Here is a 23010-nt window from a genome sequence, read left to right as displayed (position 1 = left end):
TCAAATAAAATAGGACATTTTAATAAAATGAAAGGCCATTAGGGTGTTAAGGGATTTCTTGAGCATACTGGTGGACTTTCCTACAAAAGACTAAAAGTGCTTGGTTGCTTCTGACAAGATACTTAACACAGAATCCCCCATGTCACAACATTAAGTGAAAAATGTAATTCAGCTAGTTAAGTATTGTTGATTTTGGGGACAGATCATTTTTGTCCATAAAATGGGAGTTAAGGTCCTCATTTGTGGCTTGTAATTTAGATTTGCATACATGGTCATGTAAAGTTTTTGTTTTGTTCATGCCCTGGTAAGACATGAACAAAACAAAGTGTATGAAGGCTTGATGTAAAATAAAAGATTCCCCAGTCAAACTTTTGAAAAAGCCTCTAAAGGGAGCAGTCCCACAGAAGAGGAAAAAGAAGATGAAGAATTATCTGTTTGCACAAGTGCAGTGTGCAGGGTTGAGGTAAATCTGCCGGTAGCTCTGTGGCTCTATTTCGACAGCAGGATGTGCTCATGATCACCTCATGAGGGCCAACAAAATTTCAACATGTCTGACTTTCTTTGCAACCTAATTGCTCGGTGCACACGGAGACTGAAACGGACCAATCCAAAAAGATTCTTACATGCCAACAGAGTCGGCCAAAAAAAGGTAAAAACTTAAAAGAGAGTTTGCCTGCCTAAAGACAGTGACAGGATACATATTTTAAAATTAGACTAATTAGAAATAATTGCACAGTAACATAAAGATAGCACCTTTACGTTCCAATTTTAAGAGTTTATCTAAAAATAAAAGGTGATTAGGTTACTTTTTAATTTTTGTCTCAACACTTTTCTATACATTGAGATTAATTATGTCCTGGGTAAATTTCATTGGGAAAGCATCCTAATAAACACAATATTACAGAAAAACTGAAGAAAAACAATTTCAATCACCATGGTGGTGTTAATAAAGTAATTTATGCCATGGGTATTTGTTCTATAAATATCACAATTTTTATTGTCATCAATAAATTTACATTAAGCTTCCCTGAAAAAAAGGAATATGCTTAAAGCTATTGACTAAAAGCATTTTTACAAAAATGAAAAAAAAATTTTAGTTGTTATGCTGATGCTCTGATCATTTTTATTTTTCTTCTCTGTATTTGCATATAAGTTTCATATACAAAAAGCCTGTCTGATGTTTTGACTATCAGAATGCTTGTGATTCAGAGAGATCAATGCTTTGGAGATGGGGAAAAATGGAAAAAAAAAAAAAAAAAAGGTTGCTTGTACCAATTCGTTGGTCTCATTAAATTCTACATTGTACAGTGGTCACTTTTTTTTATATCAATTATGACATACTGTTTCTAACTTATTTGCATGGTTACTTTTTTTGTTTCAGAACTTTTGAAAATATACTGTGTACAAACTAATTAGATGTGTAAATTATGCCACTCTATTACATTTGAAGTTATGATGTTTAATTTCTGTAAAAATGCAGATAATTAAGAGGACAAAACAGAAAAGCAGGAGGGAAAAAAAGCAGAAAGGCAAACCATCAATAGATCCATACCCGTAATGATGTGTCTAACCACAGAATGAACTGCTCCCGCGGGGGGCCAGCTGGTCGTTTCATTTTAGGGCCACACATGCACTGCAGTAACAAACATTTATCAAAGAGCAATGGGATGCTATGGACTCTCAGAGAAAAGAGCATAGGCATCACACAGACATATGCGTGTACACACACATGCAAAGGTTTATACAAGGACACAGTTCCTACAAAAGCTGATGCATGAAAAACAAATCCCCACGCAAACACTGTAAGGCCTAAAAACTAATGCTTGTGTATTTTATTCTTCTCCTGGCTCACACTCGGACTTCAGCCCAAGGGCCAAAGGGAGTATAAGAAAAAAAATAGTCACAGCTGCTGGCCATATAATGATAACCTGCTGCCTTAATAGCCCTCCAACTAACAGTAGGGTGCTATGGCTTGTCACCGAGACAATAGAAGAAAGATTTTCTGTGGTCAGACTCTTGGAGTTTTTGTTTTAATAAAGTTATCAAGTGTAACTTATACTTATAGGCAGCTATATATTTTCACATGCTAACTTGATACCCTATGCTTATCGAACTGCTCTACATTTTATCATATACCGTAGGATCACTGCTTTTATCGAACATTCCATTATTATCCCTAGGAACAGAAATTTTATTGTTAACTACATTTTCTTAATGTCCCTTAAAATTTGTAATTTTTTTGTTATGCACAAACATTCTGGAGGAAGACTTAAAGTACTCAATGGAAAAAATGAAATGATTCATAATAATATAGGGAATTGTGTCAGGAGATATTATGATAAAGATAGCCAGTGTGATTTTTGCATTAAAGCAATTCATTCTGTACCATATAAGGCTTAGACCTTTTAATAATTTTTTTTGGATTTCTGCAAAATATCAATGAATTACTAAATGCAGTACTGTATTTAAAGTCACACCTTTTAGTCGTTTCACCGGTACAAAAAGATAAAAATGATTCCTTTTCTGCACATTTCAGAATTACCTTTATTAAGATATACAGCTAAAAATGCTAATCAAGGTTTGAAAAAAAGAAACATTGAATTGGCAAGAAACCTGCAGAGGTTAAGTCTACTCTTGCTAAAAAACAGGAAACAAAGAAAGCTAATCATGGGCTGCAAGTAGTGCAAGATGCCTGAGACGGAGGAACGAGTCCATGGATTGGTGCTTAAACAGCGGGCTGCCTGAAGCGGCTTGTCAAAGGTGCAGTTACACCTTTAAGCCCTGATCACTGCCAAGAAGATAAATACAAAATGACTTTCCAAACAGGCCTTCCTGGTGTCCCAGCTTCAAGCAATGTGAGACTCTTTCCACAAAAGTACAGACAAAGGTTGTTAGTTTCTGTGACTGTTGAAAAGCAGGTAAACGAACACATTATTAGATCACAGTATCAACACTGGATGAGGTCTCCCTCCAATTCTTAGTTCTTGGTCTTGTGTTTTGTAAAACATTTTTTAAACAAATGTAACAAACAACACACCTATAGTCCAATGTGAGGAATTTTTATTTTCTTCTTGATGCTGATTTTCTTCATTGTTGTGACTAATTCTGTTAAGCAACTTGTAGCACAGCAAAACAGTGTATGTTCTTTTTTACATTACTTGAGGTATTTTTTTTAGATAAAATTTAAACAACAAGGACACAAAGGCAATAATTCATATGCAAAAGAACAAATAAGCAAAGATAAACAATCCTCAAGACATCACCCGCTTATGTTTTGATTCTTTGTCCAGAATAGGAATGGTTAGAACAAAAGCCTTCACCGTTTTGAGATTTTGGCCAATTTCTATATATTATTTTTTGATCAAAAAACTTTTTAAAGTCAGTCCTTCCACTTCCTTAAATCTAAGCCTGCTGTCTCTGCCATACCCTCTCCCATAGAGTTGAGGAAAATATTAGGTACAGAAAGTTGCTGAGTATGATGCTGCAAATGTTGTGTCTATAATGTCCTACATGTCACATTTCAGATGAGTCAAGCATGTTAAGTTATCCTTAAGGTTTAGAACCTGAGAGGATAGTGGTTGCTAGGTAAATGGCAATTTAAGGCAATCTGATGATCTAGATGTTCGATATTGTGAATATAACACATTAGCAAAGTATTCGTTTTAGTAGTAAGTAGTAGAAAGTAGAGTGATTATAATGAAACAGGTAACTAACTTTTTGTCAAACACAACAATTCTATGTAGCCTGATTAACAGCGAAGCCCTTGATCAAAAACACTCAAATCCTTTATACCTATTTGCTTTCTTTTTATCTACCTAAATGTTTTAAAATATTAGAAAAACAAATATATCAATAAAACAATACATACAATAAAAATTGCATGCATTACTGGTGCAAAGCTACAACATTGCAAAAAACACAATTTGGTAACAATAACTACTGCCATCAATGTGGATTTCATGTACACAATTTATTTCCTTTGCATACATCTATACTACCATTCGATTTTTACATTGTTACAACTATGTTTATTAGGTGTTATGAAAGCTACTTCATGTGCATGGTAATTACTGCAAGCTCAGAGACTTGAAGAAACTTGCCATAATTCTTTGGGAGGGGTAGAGATAAAATAAGCCTACTTTAATGAGAATCTAATTTGTGATGAGCTCCAAACACTCATGCTTAAGCAACACAATTCATTCGCCGTAGGGATTAGACCATGTACGTATTGAGTTAAATTCCACTTTTCATGTATATCAATTTCTGTAGCGTGAGCAGCTGAAGTCATAATGTTACATGCTTATGGTGTGTTGCATTTTTACTAATTAGATGCAGAGCTTGTCTAATGGGACTTTTAGAACCACAAAAATCACATAAATCGTTTTAAGTAGGGTTTAAGGGGTAAAAACCTTTACATATATAGGATTACATGTTCTGCAAAGAGGTCAAAGTCAAACACACTTTGAGTGAATGAATAAAAAAATATATTTTAGACAACCCAGTAAAATAAATTATATTACTGCAGAATGAATGTGTAATAATATTAGATGTATAACTTACAGTTTTAATTTACTGTCTAAAAATGGGTATTGAGGAGTGAAAGTTTAATCATACCCTGTCTCCTTCCTGGTCATTACCACCAACAATCATCCCAATTCCTACCATCTTTATGGGTTCACACTACTCCAAAAGTCCATTAAGTAAGCAAAGAAATTAAAGTACATATATATGAATATACATATACACATTCCTATGTGCCTAAACACATCTTCATTCATATAAATATTAGTCATTCCCCACTTCACACCAAGCAGAGAAAGAAATATGTTTTCACCAATGTACAGTGACTAAGGATATCCCTTGCTGTTCCCTATCCTTTATCATATCTTTTCAAAGCAATCAATTTGAGCCTAAAACTTAGATTATCCCTGTAACTATACCCTTCATCTCTCTGAACAAGTTGTTGAAGTGTTCTGGCAGCTGTTTTTTTTTTTTTTTTCTGTATTCTATCTTTATAAATTATTTGTGAGGTTTGAAACTCTACCAAATCAGAGAATTTAAGCAAGCAGGAATAAATGAATAATGGATTAGTGTGGTCATGATAGCCAGCCTTATGAAGTATCCTATGTTGTCTGCAGTGTGCATACTGTTTGAATGGGCACCTTAGGTGTTGACCTATACGTATACACAATAGCTCAGGCATGGTAAAATCAGTTAACATTAGAGAATGTACAATTCTTTTTACTTCACTATTCTTTGTAAAGCAAAAAAATTTCTGATGTTTCAAAATACTTTATTCTGGAAATGTCTGATGATATTTTACTCTATAGATTTTGTACTCAATAATCACCCCTAGGAATGCTATTTCATTTACATGTCACACATCTATTTTGACTTTCATATCTATATTTTTGTGCTGCGATGGACTGGCCAATGTGTACCCCTCCTCTTGTCTATTGACAGGTTGAGATAGGCACCAGCAGCCCTCGTGACCCCACCTGAGATAAAGCGTGACGGAAAATAGATGGATGGATGGATATCTATATTTTCTTATTAATTTCCAAATAGCCTTAGCATACTTTTATTTCAGATTCAAGGACAATTTGTCATTGTCAAACCAGTTTTTAGCTTCCCAATTTCTGATGTCCCATTATCCAAAAGCTACTGTAAATTCTCACCTGTAACAAAAATAATTGTATAACCTGTAAACAAAACATAATTGAATTCATTTAAGTAGAGAATAAAGAGCACTGGTCCCAATACTGATCCCTGGGGGACACCTGAAGTAATGTCCAAGCATGAGGACTGCTAATCAATCACCAGGTCTAGACGGTGTCAGCCGCAGACCTGAAGGCCTGTCCAGAGCAGCTCTGTGGGATTCTACAGCACCTCTTCACCTTTAGCCTGGCCCCAGGAGACGATTCGTATGTTCTGGAAGCCCTTCTGCCTAATTCTAGTTCCAAGGAGAGCTTAGCCAACAATCCTCAATATAGACCTGTTGACCTGTCATTCCAAATCATGAACATCCTAAAAAGACTTCCGTTTTATCATCCGAGCAAGTGCACAAGCAGCTATCAGGACCCCCTGCAGTTTGCTTACTGCAGTTTGCTTACTTACATTGAATTATATTGAAGTTGCCTTCATACACCTGCTTCAACAAACCCACTGCCATTTAGACACTGCAGGCAGCACTGTGAGTATCATGTTCTTTGATGTATCCAGTATATTAAATATGATTCAGTCTTTCTTACTTTGTCAGAAACTCTAGAGGAATCAGTTGGAGACATGAACAGTTTCTTGGATCAAAGACAAGTTGACCACAGTTTGTCAAACTGAAGGGTCGACTTTCTAATGAAGTAGTCAGCAGCACAGGAGCATCACAGGGGATGCTACTTTCACCATTCTTTTTTCTTTGTACTCCTCTGACTGCCAGAACAAGAGAGACTCCTGTCACCTGCCGAAATACTTGATTTTGCAGGCCGGTGAATCAGAGATGGACCAGTAGCTGAGTGCAAGAAGCTACAGTAGTGAACCACTTTGTGTCAAACAATTATCTGATCCTGAATTTTAACTAAACATGGGAGATTATGGTAGATTTTAAAAGAAACGGGAACTAAGTGAAACCCATGAATATCATGGGAGATGAATTGGGGGTGATGGAGGTCAATACATACCTTGATGGTCCCCGGGACAACAGACTCATCTAAAGACACAACTGTCAAGCTGTATACAAGAGGGGACAGAGCAGACTTCCAAAGGAAGCTTAGATCATTGAGTGTTTGCATTAAGATGCTGAATATCTTCTATACGTCTATTTTGTAAAGTATGATATCTTTTGCCATTGTCTGCTAGGCAAACAGAATAAGAACAAAGCACTTAAAAAAAGCTCAACAAGCTGATAAAAATAGGTCTACTCTGTTCTAGGAACTTTTCTAATACCTTTGGAGATTAATTCACAAAGGAGAATTCTTCATAAAGTGAAGAACATTATGGACATAGTGAGCATCCTTTTCAGAAGACTGTTGGTCAACAGAATTTCTTCAGTCAAAGAATGCTACAGAAGATCTGCCCTGCCTACAGGTATCAACATCTGCAACAATCTCCCGTTTTCACAGTTTGTTGCCTGTCTCTTGAATAGCTAGTCATCCACTCCAGAACCGCCTCTCTTTATACAGTAATATTCTAAATTCCTGATTAATATATTATGCTCAATTGTGTTAAATGCTTCTTTGCGATCAACAAACAGACCAATTGCAATCTTTCTTTTGTGAGTGCAGCAAGCGATTTCTCTATTCCAGGACTACCAAGGCTGTGGATCTGTGTGATCTAGATCCTTTCTGACTTTGAGAAAGCAGTTTGTGTTTTTCAATAAAGTTCTTCTGTCTGCTAGTAAAGAGTTTTCTTCTAAAATCTTGAAAAACTGTGGAATCAATCTCTGTCCTCCAGTCTCTAGTTTTTATCATGCTACAATTTTTTATTTTGCTTAGAAATGTGCTCATTTCAAAGGAGAGGTTGATATGAGTCAGTGGTTTAACTGTTGCTTAAATGACTCTTTTGACTGTAGTCATTCCAGTGGATTTCTTTTTAGATTTACCAACAACAGCAATTATCTCTCCCTCTTCTCTTTCACTGCTGTAAGAAACACTGGATGGATTTTTGGTTGTTTGTACTCAATCATGTTGTCTTTTATCCCACAATCTGCAACTATCATTTAATTTTTTAACCACTACAGAAATATCATCAGTAATGGTATTGTTTCTCATGAAATATTGTAAATAACTATTTCTTTGGATCTTTTTCCAACAACATATTTTAATGCATTCCATGTTTTTGATGTTGTCTTTTATTCTTGTGTAATAGTTCAATATGAAATTCCTATCTGCATTTGCTTAAAATGTTGATTAAATTGTTGCTATATGTTGTATATCTTTTTTTTGTCTCGGTGATACTTTACTTCAGGGAATTCTCTATATAGCATTTTGGTCTTTTTACAGGCATTCCTTAATTTTGTGATTCATGAGATATGAGAATATTTAAATAGTGTGATATGTCTTTTTTTAATGGATAGTGTTTATTATGGGTATCTTTAAAAAAAAATAATATATATATATATATATATATATATATATATATATATATATATATATAGGTGCGTTTCATAATCTCTGTGTTTTTCTCCTGGACTATTGAGTCCCACTTTTAACGATGCAGATCTTTTCTAAATGCATTTACTGACTCGCCTGTTCTTACGTTTTGTTATTGTTGGATGCTTTCTTCACTGCTTTCCTGTAACAGGCGCTATAAGCTACAAACACTGGAAAATGGTCACTGATATCATTGATAAATGAGTGGATTATCGAACAAGCATCTGCTAAGAGGCTTTCTCAGATACCGAAGATTGGGACTTGTGAGTGATTGGCAAATGATAAATGAAAACTACTCAGTTAGTTGCATTAAACTTCTAAAATAAAGATTGCACACATACACACAAAAAAATATAGTCCAAGCATTTATTCAGTCAAAATGCAAGTCTTCCACAAGCTCTGTCAAGCTCTTTCTACAGATAGGCCTCATTGCAATGACATAAGTGAAAAAGCTATATTAAATTTTTGTAAAACTGGGCTAAAAAAAACAACAAAATTCTTTATAAAGTAAATTCCCTTTACTTTGAGGAAAAATGATTGAAAAATAAGACACCAAGTGCAACTGACATGAAGACAAAAAAAAACAGAAAGCAGGGAAAGGAAAAAAGGTATAAGAGTAAGATGAATAAAGGAAAATTCAGAGGCACTGCCTCTGTGATTATTTGTGTCCCATACTTTACCCTCTTGGCAAAAGACTCAATCAAATTCTCCTCATTCTTGCCCATGCATTAGCTTAGCAAGCAGAGACCTTCCTTTCCTTCCTCAATTAAATGCCCACCCGCACATAATTAACGACTGTTTTGTCTACAGATCAATAATGGCACTGTTCATTAAAAGTCCCTTTGCCTACTCAAAGATCCCTTAGCTTAGTTTACTGTCACATCTGAGGAGGGGCCTGAGCTTAACAGAATTCACATTTAGTTTGATGTCCATGGCTTGTACAAGGTAGTAAAGTAAGCCAAAGCAGTGGTGAAAGATCAAAGAAATACATGCATATCTTGTGAATAGACTCTAACCACTAATGGCAACTTAAAATCCATTCAGATCCAAGAGCCCCTTACTGGTTCTTTATACACTAAGATCACTAACTAGCAGTAAAATAGTCAAGGGATCCATTATGTTCTATAAAACCAGCAAACAACAAAGACTTATTTCATGCCATGTCAATGATTTTTGAGAACTGATTACTTTATTCTGTATAAGTGTTTTCTCAAAGGAGAGACTCTAAAATGTATTAAATAAAAAGCACCAGAAACTGATCATGCATAACATAATGATTGCTTTCCTACATTTTTTTGCTGCTATAAAATCTGTATCAATGCACTCACTGTGACACCTGAATTGAGTTCTGTGACACCAAGATGCTATGGTACAAGATCTTTTAAGGTGCTAGCTGGTAGTTTTTTGTTTATTTTTTAATAAGTTTGTTTGAGGTACTTTCTCTTAAAGCTCCTTATACTGTATAATACTTTTGACCCTGAGCTTGTACTACCACACAAATGAGTGGTGGTATTCTATGGATGTGTAGAACTGTTACATCTACATCATGTTATTATGTAAAAAGATTCTCACAGAAAAAAAAATCATGTTTTCACAATACAGTATCATGTCATTTTATTACTTTTCATGTTTAAACTATGTTATATCTCATTACTTATATTAATATTTATATGTATGAGCTTCCATAAGGGACATTAATCTGAATTTGCTCTCATTTAAACTACTAAAATCCTACAAAACCTGTATGCACACAGCTGAAATATTCTCGCATACTACTGAAATACTCTCACACACACCATTGAAACAATCTTATACACACTACATGAAACAACGTAAACAACGCAATAAAATGTTTCTTTGCCTTCAGAAATTCTTTAAAAGGTATACAATTCTGGCCAATTTATAAAGGTATTATGATCATACACACATACAAATTGATCACAAACCTTCAAACTGCTGTCCTCCTATTCAAAAAGGGCAAAAAGAAAAAAAAAATTCATTTTAAAAGCTCCACCAAAAACACAATAAATATGAAACATCATCAGGGGTGGGTGTTGCAGTAAGCTATACAAAGGCTTCCAGGTAGAATATCAGAAAAGTTTGAACGGTAAATTCTCCTTAAAGTACTGTGGAGAGTGTCAACATTCAAATAGTCAAGTATTCCTGGATGCAAAGCATCTTCAAACTTGGAAAAAAAAGTCCAATGGATAGTTTTTTTTTTTTTTTTTTTTTTTACTTTTTTGGAAGTCAAGTACTTTTCTTACTTTTTATTTTTTTGATTTTCCGTGTTTGACATTATTCTGTAAATAATGCAAAATGACTGCATGTATACTTGTTCATGGTTTTGTCACAGCCTGTCAAAATTAATAATAGATTATAAATATGTAATATTGGTCAAACAAAGAGTAAGTACATTGTAAAAACATGATAGTATATTGTAAAAGCATAAAGAATATAGGTAGATCACTGAAGCTTTACAAAATGATATAGCTGTGCTATTCTTTTGTTGGATGCCATTCTTTTTGTGTGTATTTCCATAGATGACATTTGTCAGACAAACACCTTGTTTTACCTTGCTCTAAGAAGACATTTGCCATTAAATGGTAATCTGTTAAATTAGCATCCTCCTATAAACCTTGGGTTCCAAACCCTATCCATTGATTTGCCTTCTTTTAACATACTTCAACACCCAGTGAGTGATCCTCATATGGTAATGAAAAAAAAAAAAAACATAATGTTTCAAACCCAGCCACATTATGTGTTCTTTTGCAGTTTTGTACAGCAGCTTGCATGGTCATACTTTTCAAATATAGTAGTTGATGATTAATGATAAATACAGATGATCTTAGTGGTCTGTTGTAGAGCTCAACCGATACAGGTTTTTAAGGTTATTGCTGATAGCGATTATTTTGACATCAGTCTCCATTTTGTGCTGCCATCTTCTTTAGGCCTATATAGCTTTTTCTTCCTTTATTTATGTGATTTAAAAGGACACAGTGATAACAAATGTTAAATACAGGTTATTTAAAAAAAATAAACATTTGCTAACAAATTAAAGGAAATATTAACAAAGGATAGCAAAGTGGGGGATTGTCTCGGCATGGAAGCTGAATGTGCACCTGTATAGGCTAATCCATGCATTGACTGCTCAATACTGATCCACAAAAAAACAAAAACAAATATAGGCCAAAAATTTCAGCTGGCCAATGTATCGGTCCATCTCTAGCCTGTAACTATTACAGCACATCCAGCACACCCACTTCACATAGGATTCAGCTTTAGAGATGATTTGACACAGTTATCTCTGTCTGTTCATTCTTAAAATAACTAAAATCCTATATTTTTCATTCTTTTATTTGTCTAACATTGAAACTATAACCCATGAATCAGTAGTATAAAGTTAGGCCTGATTAGCATACTGCAAGCCCTTATACAGTACCAGAAACTACTTTGTTGCCTATGACTACCACCAGCACTGGCAGATCCAAAAACAAAAGGTCTGCCTGTTATTTCTTAAAAGACATAGATCGATACACAGCAAGAAGAGTTAGATTTTGTTAGAGTATGCCTTACTGCCAGCCAGCTGTCAAAACCAAAACACCAAATGATTGGACAAACCCAGACTTCAATCTTGAGGATACTGAACGAATATATATCCAAACAAACACACACACACACATATATATATATATATATATATATATATATATATATATATATATATATATATATATATATTTATTGATTTTTTTTCCCCTACTTGAATGATTGGTATATGCTATGCTGTTGCCTTTCAGCTTTCCCATCTGTCACTGAATCATGACGTCTCTGGAGCTTGATAACAGGGTTTAAACAAACAGCAGTCCCGTACTTGTCAATGTTTTATTGTTTTTTTTTTATTAGAAATGCTGAGCACTATCTTAAAACTACAGAATGACATTAGCAAGATTTTTGTCCCTATTCTGGCAAGAAATCTGTGGCCATTTACCAATGTATCCACATTTCCTTCATAGATCTTATCTTTGTGACTTTGTATATATTTTACCTCCAATTTACCCAGACCCTCACATAGCCTTCATGAAAGGTAACATTTTAAGATATAATTTCTTTAAAAGTTTCTTTTGAATGATATCTTTTTACATTAACTCTATATGTGCTGTCTTTAAGCTTGGTATTTTTTTAGACTTCATGGCACTTTCAAAGATGTGAGCATTGAAAGGAATCAGTAAAATTAATGCGGAAAAAAACGAAATCTTCTTGAAGTGAGAAAAAAACACACACATTACTTCGGGCGAGACATTGGTATGCACCGAGGTCCCCCCCCCTTGGTACCATAATGATTAACAAAACAAAACCAACACTAAATCTAACCTAAACTATATTCACACCTTAGTTTTTAACCGAACCCCACCCCAAGGATATAACCTTTCCTGATGGGGACTTGTCGTTGGTCCCCACAAGTACCAATAAGCCCCCGAAATGTAGCACATTCCTGGAAAAACCTCCCCACAAGGTAACAAAAACATGGCCAAACACTCCCACACACACATATATACACCCATGGACTGAATTAAATTGGCAAACATCTCATAAAAACAAAAAATATTTTCTTCAGCTGCCTGTAATGTTCTGACCAAATTTTTCAGAGCCAATTTAGAATCCTTTCATCCATGGTCAGTCTTGCTGTTGATGGATTCTCTTGAGTAACATCTGGCATTCTCTAAGCAGTGTGCATCTCCTCAGTCACTCTTGCTCATAAGCTGGTGTAAAATTGCCCCTTTGAAACAGCTCCACAGTGGATTCCTTATTCGTTTTTTTTTTTTTTTCACACTGCACAAAACACCATAACATAAGTTTGTTCTGTCTGTTTCTTTAAACTGATGAATGTGGCAGAATGGCTTTAAATTCCCCAGCTCCCAATGCTATGATGTGTGCCAGTCTCTTGGATTCTGAGACATACGGAGGTGTGCAAGCACTGAAGAATGAGAAAATAAATTGATAAAGTTCATGTTTTATAGACATTGGACGTGGAAAAGTTAATGAAGGCATAACTGTATTCACACATTAAAGTATTGCCCTACTTTAAAATGAGACATATAGCACATTAGCTGGTGTAGACATAGAATTATTATAGCCTAAGAAATGTTCCACAATCCATTATGCTCATATGTTATGTGTGAGTACTTAAATTTTGGGTACTTAATCTGGATTTTGACTTGTAATGCCTCAGAGATTTTCTGATCTGAAGCAAACAAACATATTTACTTCTAGGTTAAGACTTCAAATACAAATAGTTTTAAAAAAAGAAAAAAATTGAAAGTCATCATATTTAGCTGAATAATTTAATGCAAAAAAACACAGCAACTATAACCACATCTCTCAAACAGTAGTTGTTGCAGTTTTACAAAATAACTCTGCTACTAAAGGAAGGAAAACGGAGATGGCAAATTACCATCCTTAGCCAACAGAAGGTCTCCTGATGTCCGTCATGTGGCTTGGGAACTAACAGGTCAGTGCAAGTGTAACGAGTTCTAGTGATCAAAGCTTGCGTGTGTATGAAGTACCAACCTCTCTCAGTGTGCACAGTAAGTCTGGTTTTGATCAGTGCTGAAGGATTTAAAGCAAGTAATACTTCATCCTGGCTTGGTACCAGTGACACACTTTCACCCAGTTCCAACTCTTTGAACTGTTGTTCCTCTCTGGGGTAAAGAAAAAGCACAATCATTTCTTCTTAAAAATGTTTTTTTTTTATATCCCTTGGGTTATATTTTTGTAGTCTAATATATACAGTTTTCTTATTTAAATCCAATGAAAAGAATATTAAGCATGTGAATTGTTGCAAGTGCAACAAAAAAGAGATAACCTGACAGTGATAGGAATATTTGAGATCTGAAGTGACCTTGTCGTGTTAAAAAAAGAAGCAGTATCTAGGCACTTAAATGTGCAAAAAAAGAAAAAAAAAGAAATGTTATATGGCTAAATTTGCACATATTTAAGACAATAAGGATATTTGGCATTCTTAATTAACATGACTTAATTTCAGTTACTTTGTTCTTATAGTTTATTTGATTTTCATTTCATATTTGATTTCAATTTTTTTTCTGTTAAATTGAAAAATAAGTCATATCATATTTTTTGAAGACCAATATTTTTAATGGTAAATGTATATTTCTTTATAAAATTAATGCCTCCCGAGTAATGTAGAAACAAGTAGCCAAAACGCAAATGGAGAAAAAGCAAAAGCCATTAATTTAGAAAAATAATATTATTTGTATTTTATTGCAAAATGTACACTCTGTGATCTAAATGAGGTTTTAAAACTTTTCTTTTTGTTAAAAATCTGTGAAATCTGACCTGACTGCATTTGCAAATGGTGGAGGATGAAAACCTTTAGCTAATTTATATGGTGGCTTTGTTTGATTCAGTGCAGGCTTTTAAAATGTGTCTCAGCCAATAAGCTGCATGGCCTGAAGCATCTGGTCACTTATGCAGATTGGGTTGGATGAAAGGCAGTTGCATTTGTGCTCATGTGCAGTAAAAAAAATGCCAAAAAACATGTTATGTTTTGCAATGCTTTTTTTCCAAAGTTTGTTCAGTAATAGAAGCCCTGTCCCTAAAATGAAACATGTAGCCTTTCCTCATTACAGAAATCGGAGGGAACCTGAACCTGAGTAGTGAGCAGACTTAGAGACGAGCCGTGGTTAGATGTCTTAATTCAAAGTGCTTTAAGTGGAGCAGCATGCTAAGATTACGCAGTAAGATAGGTACACAGTACCAACGATTTGGAATGAGGTTGGTGAAAAATAAAAATGCCACATTCCATCTTTAAGGCATAACTAACAACTCAACTTCCTAGCAATGTATGTTTAATGTACTGAATAACCACTGTATGAATACCTGTATCTTGCTCCATCTATTAATCTTGTTGCTATTGTTTTACCTAGCAAATCTAGTGTAACCAAAATAATGAGATTGTGGTGTATCTTTTATACAACTGTATGATGTACATATTATAAGGATATATGGCAAATCTCCAGTACTCCAGGCCTAAACAGTACTGTCCAGCATTAATGAAAAATTATCCACCCTGGTAAAAGCTTGCTTAGTATTTCCCTTTCACGCAGCCAGTTATGAATACTTGTATACATCATGTAGTGTGTTGCGTTTCCTGAAAGATCTCTGGACTAAATAAACAAATAAATAACTAAAGATTTCTCATTTGTACACCTTAGCCAAATGGGGACTTTTGTCTAGGGGGCAGCTTGTACCTGGATGCCTGTTTGCTCGACCTCTCCATAGTTCACAGCTTGTGACCTATTTGCTGATTTTTTAAAAATCAGTTCAAAGAAACCAATTTCCTATGACAAAAACACTTTCTGTACATTCAAGTGGCTGTATTCGATTCAGGTGAATGAGGTAAAATTGGAGGAAATAATTAATAAAAGTTATGACCAGGGACTGTGCTAGTCATCTGGGGGCCTTGCGCACAAATACTGTATTGGGGCACCAACTGGGAAAGAACGATAATGCAGTGTTTTATAGTTACCTTCTTTTTCTTTTTTTTTAAAAACTTCTCAATATTAATGTTTTGAGAATGCTGTAATAAATAAAAGGATAATTGAAATCTCTACCCAAAAAACAAAAAATATAATTAATAAAAAAAAAAAAAAAAAAAAAAAACAGCAACTATAAACAACAAAACTATTTACCTATCATGGAGGAAAATTTATAAACTCAACAAATTTTAGGAGGGATTAAAATGAGAAAACAAAAAGTACAATGAATCAAATGCAGCATTACATTGCGGAATACAGAACTGAAGCTCATTCTTAAGTGCTGCTAGAATAAAGCTATTAGAGTAAAGCCCTTACAACACTTACTCTGTAAAGATGAAGTGACTGCACCACCAATCACTTCATCAAGAGCTAGGTAGAGTCCACCACCCCCCTCCTGTTTCAAAATAAAATCAAACAAACCCTGTTGGCAACCAATGTTATTTCTTTTCTTATTTCTCTTTTTTTGAGGTTTTTACGGCACTAGTGGCAAATTTGTTTATACAGTGGGCTAAAACGCAAGGGGTTATGAGAGAGGGGGAGAGACATGCGGCAAAGGACCACAGGCTGGATTCGAATCCTGGTCGGCCACGTTGAGGATTAAGGACTCGTACAGCGGTCGCCGCCGAAGCACGCCCAGCTGATGTCATTTCTACATAAATATGTTGTGTAGGGAATAACAGCACTGAATAACTGAATTTCTAACAACACTTCTTTTCCAAAATTGCAGTAATATAGTTACTCTTCCAGGCATTACAAACACTATAATTACCATGATGTAAATAGGCACTTTGCTATATTACTATGATCCAGCATAATTCTAGGACTTTCTCTAATAAGAAAAAATGCCTGGATAAAGACAGCGCGTCCTTTGTGCTTTTTGGTAAGATCGGATACTTGGAAAACTCCATAGCAAAACAGCACAGAGCGCGGCACACTAAATCCTTTGGCTTTGCAGGGTCTTTGCCCTCTGTCACAAATTACTTCTTTCCTACTGTTAGGCCTGGAGATAAACTAGTATATCTAAATATAAAAGTTGCCAGTTAGGGTGTAAAAGTCTCCTAAGTATGAGTTTTAGACCTAAGCCACCTGTCTGCATCTAAGCTGTTTTGACTCTTGTTCTTCACAAAAGAAGGAGAGAATGAAACTCTTTGTCCTGTCAAGTTATTGTCATTTTAGAATAAAAGACACACAAAGAACAGGTGCTGAAGCCAAACTTACTGTTTCTGCAAAGACTCATAATGCATCTTTGCATGATGTTTCCATGCTTATCGGAATGCTGTTATGTTGAAAAAACTACTACAGTGTTGCTAGTCCAACTAAGAAAAAAGACATTTTGGAGTACTGGGACTAAAATATGCTGCCTCTCCGACAATGGGCTTTTAATGTTGAAGTGCATATATGTAGTATTAGATATACTTGATGTACATACTGTGCTTATATTTGTATCTGCACACATAATGCAGACAATGGCTGTGTATTATGTGGGCTTTGAGCTTTATGTAGTGCTTTTCATTGTGTAAAATAAATGTTATTCTTATGGTGAAGTCATACTGTTTATGGTTTTCTAGGCTGAAATAGTGACTGATAAGACAAGATAAGATAAGAAAGGAAAATAAAAGATAAGATAAAATAGGATACTATACAATTTGTCACTGTGCTGGTTTCTTTCTTGTTTAGAGTAATGGTCTGGTATAGGCCATACAAATGAATGGCAGTCATTGACAAGTCCCATAAAACATGGAAAATGATGGTTGTGGATGTGTGTGCATGTGTGTGGGTGTGTGAGAGAAAGAGAGAGCAAAGAACAGAGTGAGGACCTGTAGTATATTTACGTTTGCTTGCTTTTCAATATAGTAAAGAATAATACATCTATTTCTTCTGGATTTCTCCACTTTTAAAAACCCCTGAGTCAGTTAGCTTGCTGGCCCCACAGACTCCTCTTAATATGTCTGGTCTGATGTCAGGACTTTGACTCAGAGTTCATATAAAACCGAAGGATCCAATCTCAAGATTATGCATGTTTGATTTTGTTTACACCATCTGCTCTCATATGTAATTGAATGTACTGCATGGTATAATCTGATAGATCCGGTGGGGGAAGTTGTAATATTTCCCAGCTGCTTGTTCGGTGTGTGTGTGTGTGTGTGTGTATCTAAAATAATCCAAATGGCCTGTCGATATTCTGAAAAAATAAGTCAAGCCTTGTGGAGAATTCTACTTACTTGGCAGAGATTCAATACACAAAATGTATTTTGTAATGAAAACACGAGGAGATTGGGGTTTTGCCATTGCAAGTAAATATTGAATGCTGTGTAACTGCAAATAAGTAAGCTCCTTTGCTTGCAATCTTTAGATATGCTTTTAAAACCCACCTCTTCTCTTTGGTATCTGATCTGGTACAATTTGTTTATTTCATTTTTTCCCTTGCTGTGTTGCTGCTATGTTTATTTGGAAGTTATGAATGTTTTAATACTTTTAATTATTACATTTTTTATATGCTCATTTATTTTAATAATTTCTGTTTTTGAGTTGCCTGATCAGTGAATATTCTTTTTAAAGTTTATAGTGTTTTTAAACCTACATAAAGTTTTAAGGTTTGAAAAAAAAAAAAATGGCCATCTGGCAATGAAAAGAAAAGCACAACAAAGTAGATCAAATGTTTCTGCATAACTCTTAGCAGAGAAGAGGCATAAAAGTAATAAATAAAAAAAAAAACTGAAAAATAGGATGCCAAGATAAAATAAAATAAAAGAAACTTGGTTAGAACATGGTTTTCCGTACCCAGAAGCATACTCCAATACGCAAAATGGCTAAAAGTTTTTGACTGTCTCTCTTATATAAACATTAACTTCACTGTATCTATATTGTTGTTGTTTTTTTCTGACCCCCTTTCTCACAATAGCAGCTTTAACTAACTCGTTAACATTTACCGCCAAGTTTAGGGATGACTTCGTAATTAGATAAGAAAACCAGGATAGCAACTCCCCCTTTCATTCATAACAATGGTGTTTCATAAGGTCTAGGCCAAGATTCTATCTTTGCAAATGAAGTTTCTCCACAGTAAACTTTATACACATGCAGCCATTGAAGGCATCTAATTCGACCATTTGGTGTTGCCAAACAGACCAATTGAGACACCTGGCAATTTAGTTTTTTTACTATTGCCACTGAACTATCAAAAAAAGGCTTCTAATCTATGGTTAAAGGTCAGATCCCACCCGTTGCGAACAAGCTTTTTAATCTTCGATTCAATTTTTTTCCATTTCACACTGACTGTGTATAGACAAGGTCCGACTAGGCAGATTTTTTTTTTCGCTTCTGCCTTTGTGCTATACAAAAATTAAAACAATTTCCCACATTTGACTTGGACAGATTATGAACTGTTATTAAAAAAAACAAACACAAAACAAAAACACAGGCACAGCTATAAAGCAAAGCCCCACTTAACGAATCTGTGCAGCATCTCAAACCAGAACAGATAGTGAATGTTCATATGCTATATTTTTTTTGTGAGGCTCATAGACAGACAGACAGACAGACATTAATTTTGATTATTAATCTCACAGTGGAGAGATTCACTTTTCACATCAATAGACAAAAGAAGGAAAAGGTGCATGTGGTATATTCTGTGCTTCCACATATATGTATATATATATAACAGCTGGAGTCTCTTCTTCAACAGGATTATTGCACAGGTTATTGCACAGTATTACTAACCAGTGCAATAATCCTATTTTAGGATCAATATTTTACTATATCCATTTATTTATTTTTTTTGTTTTGTTTTTTTCGAGATTGATAAACTGCACTTCCTGTCCCTCATTGTTTTTTTTGAGAGGATCACTACTTTATCCGATTTCTGACTTCCTGAATTCCTATCATGAGAAAACTATTCTTTTGTTGTGTTTCATTCATTGTTTTTGCATGAGTCTGTCCCGCTTACTATAAATGACTGTGTGACTCCAAAACTGGCGGCTTCCCTGTGTGATTAACAGATTTTATTTTGTATTTTCCCATAAAGCGGAAGTGTTTTACTTTGTAAGCACGTCTCTCTTCCTGTCAGACCCTTGAAATTGCCACTGAATTGCTGCGTAGTCCGACTAAAACAGAGCTTTCTCAGTCGCAGCTACGTTAGCCCCTTTGGATAAAAATGGTGTCAGTGTGATCATCACCCTTGACTTTTAATGAGCACTAAACGCCAAAACCTCATCCGACACGATTTTCTGTCGGATCGGACGCATAATTGGATTCCGGTGTGTTGTGGCCTTAATGCATAATAATGCCAGAGTGCATTTTGCAGGTTGATGTTCAGCTTCCCTCTGATCTAATAATAAATATAGTTTACAAAATATACCTTGTGGTAATTCCAATTTTAGAAATAATTTTTTCTTTTATGTAATGTTATTTATTATTTCACAAGAATCCCTGTTAAAGCCTTACATTGTACCTTTACAATTATCTTTATATACAATATTATAATAAAATACTGTTGTGTGACACGAATATAAGTAAGGAATTCTGAGGAGCAGTAGTGAAATAGGATTAATATTTGTTTCACAATATTATAGTAAAATATAGTAAAATAGTTTTAAACATAATTTCCAGCTTTGAATAAAATGGCAAAGAGCTCATGTTTAATTAGCATAATTTAGCAAGTGATTAAAAGTGTACTCTATATTGCACTCTATACAGCAAATACAGTTTCTGAGTATTTATGCTGTTATTTTAAGTTCTGTTCTGTTAAAACTCTACACAAAAAAGAACACATGAAATAGACATTGATTAACCTATAGGGGTTGTTATTTTAGATTGATAAATTATTTTAATTGATCTTCTAACAAATTTGGATTTTTGTCAAAAAAAAAAAAGAAAAAAGAAAAATGGTACAAGATTACAAAGCACCCTGCTAAGTTATGACCAGTCGACTGGCCCCCACAAAGTATTGTATTCCAGGTAAATTGGCCTTACATTTCACAAAGATGTGACAAATCATTGGCCTCACATCCAAACACACTCATAAACACCACCCCTTATACCGCCCCACATATATTTTGCCTTGCCTGCCTCACAAACTGGCTTATTCTATGATGGCAATTGAGAATTGATTACCTAGGATGTAATGCTGTCATATAAATACGTTGTGAATGCAATCAAATGCTGCAATTAAACTCTCCCCAGACTTGACTGCAAGTAAATCTTAAACACCTTAAAGAGAATGTTATATTTCAACATATTGTATTTTGTTTAGTTTAGTTGTATTAGTTCCAGATTTCTGAAATTGGACATCCAATCTTAGAGCCTATCACCCTGTTCTGTGTGATACATAATAAAAAAGTGTAAAATTTGTTGCACCAACTGAACAATTAAACAGCAAAATTATAATGCTGTTATTTTTCAGAGGGCAAATCATGCATGGAACTATAGAACAGCTAAATAGAGATCGATAATCTGCAAGTTAGATTAGTAATGGTTTTCCTGTCACCTTTTTCCCCAAAGTACTCAACTGACAGTGGTGTATGCAAACAACAGACTCACCGTTCCTTAGCCCAATGACCTTGCTGCCACTCTGCCTGAGTGATGGCTCTCAGGTCCTTCAGTATGCCTCTACATTGCCATTCAGAATTACTCCTGCTCCAACACTCTGTCAAGTCTAAAAAGAGATAAACAAAACATACCTGAGGGGAAACTTCTTTAATTTTTCTCAGATAAACTGTATAAATTCCCAAGTTAGTTTTTAATGGAAGTGTTAAGGGGCGGGTGAGTGGTTGGAGGAGGGAAAGGAGGGGAGGCAATCTGCTAATGGAATGTGTAGAAAAATGGTTGGATGAAAAGGTATAATAAAATAGGTGGGGGAAAAAAAGACTTTCGATCAGTCAAGAGAAAATAAGAGTGAGTTATTTGGTGGCCTGTAAAGTGGTTTAAAACAAACAATATCCTTAACTGCTTTCCTCCTGCAATACAAGGTAGACAGAGGTATGCTTCAGGAAGGATGAGAATAAAGAAGAGGTGGAGTCTGCAATCTTTATTTAATTACCTGCTTCATCTTCGCAGCCCTAACACACCCTTATACTAGCGATCCCTTGAGATGGCATTGTAGCAGTCTGACTGTTAATTTATATCTAAATAGAGTCCGAGCACACAAACTTTGTCAGAATAATTGTGTTAAAAAAAAAAAAAAACTCCCTGTTTCTCAGTTATGTTTTGAGTCAGAACAGATGTGCTTAAACAGAAACTGTTTAAGCACATGGAACTCAGGATTTTAGGCCTTGTAATTCAGTGGGACATAATGAATGTCCTGATTAGCTAGAATAAAGGTCCTTTTAATGTTGTTTTAGCATGCAAATTCCTAATAAAGGACAATTGCCCATTATAAAATACCATAACGGTTGTGGAGTATAAAGATCATCAGGATTACTTTGCTGATTAGAAAAATAAATAAACATAAACACATGCTATTTTATGAACAGTCATATGAGTCCAAGAAGAAATTAAAGAGTTTTTTGCCTTTTCTTTTTACATAACAGAATAAAAATCTTTTGAGATCACTGTAAATTAAATTGTTTCCAGAATGCTATTATGTAGAGCATGGTCATTTATAGCCTCAGGTCAAGTATTGACAATAAAGACAATGATAACACTGAGGCTGCTGGGTTCACCAATACTGTTATGGGCTGTTAAACAATGAAGTAAATCATAGCATAACAGAAACCTTGGAACATGTTCTATAGGGAATTTGATCATTGGCGTACCACATTAAAAGAATATGGAAGATTCCCAGTGATAGTTGAGGTTACAAAATAAGTCTAGGCATAAGGACATTTTTCCTAAACACAGGACAGTGTCTATAATCGTTTGTGTGTACGCTTTCAATTCTCTGATTACAAAGCAAATACACATTTTTATGCAACGAATTTGACCAGACAGTAACCAATTTGTGTATGCAGCAAGTGTGGAGCTCACTTTAAATCTCACAAACGCTTATATAAAAGCAACAGCTACAAATTTAACTCATTCTGGCTAGTAAATAGGTTACTTGTACTTGCCTGGTCTCATTCCTGCACTGTTTGCCAACCAGTTGCCAGGTCACTGATGGTAGCAAACATTTAACATTCCTGTTCAGAAGAAAAGTGACAACTTACAAGTGACACACCATCAGCCATCCTATACAAGGCTTTTTCGTGCAACTCCTCACTGCTATATTTGGAGCGATACAAATAACAACCAACAAATCAAAAAGCTGCAGCCATTAGCAAAAAAAAAAAATATATATATATATATATATATATATATATAGGATTTAGAGAAGACTC

General features: G+C 34.8%; 1 protein-coding gene across 2 annotated transcripts in view; it reads right to left on the bottom strand.

The window, feature by feature from the left end:
• cdh22 (cadherin 22, type 2) overlaps positions 1 to 23010 on the bottom strand; it is a 211094-nt gene that overhangs the window by 141802 nt on the left and 46282 nt on the right. Inside the window, exon 2 of one of the 2 annotated variants that reach the window (XM_015384132.1) lies at positions 21236 to 21350. The exons of the other annotated variant lie outside the window; for it this stretch is intronic. The gene's annotated coding sequence lies outside the window, so the exon portion shown is untranslated. The remainder of the gene's footprint in view (positions 1 to 21235; positions 21351 to 23010) is intronic. 2 annotated transcript variants of the gene reach the window in all.

This window comes from Cyprinodon variegatus, unplaced genomic scaffold (assembly GCF_000732505.1).
Source record: "Cyprinodon variegatus isolate N-32 unplaced genomic scaffold, C_variegatus-1.0 Scaffold305, whole genome shotgun sequence".
Classification (NCBI taxonomy): Eukaryota; Metazoa; Chordata; class Actinopteri; order Cyprinodontiformes; family Cyprinodontidae; genus Cyprinodon; species Cyprinodon variegatus.
Note: the sequence above shows the minus strand (reverse complement) of the source record. Positions and strands in the feature narration are given on the sequence as shown.